Source organism: Formica exsecta, unplaced genomic scaffold (genome assembly GCF_003651465.1).
Source record: "Formica exsecta isolate Colony F162 unplaced genomic scaffold, ASM365146v1 scaffold1510, whole genome shotgun sequence".
Taxonomy (NCBI): domain Eukaryota; kingdom Metazoa; phylum Arthropoda; class Insecta; order Hymenoptera; family Formicidae; genus Formica; species Formica exsecta.
Window position 1 is genome coordinate 115640 of NW_021848836.1, and position 231 is coordinate 115870.

Sequence of the window (231 nt, forward strand, 5' to 3'; positions counted from 1 at the left end):
AGGAAGCGTTCGTGAACTCTGAACAGCTTCGTTGCTCCCGCCATTATTGTTAAGATTAACGAATGGTAATTATCGATATGTGTGAACCGGAACTTGTACAGTTGTTGCTATAAATATATAAAATTAGTGTTTTACACCATATTCATACTTACTCTCTCCGTTCAAATCACTCTGATAAATTTCATTAAAATGTTACATTTTATTCATTTCAGATAACATATATATATATAT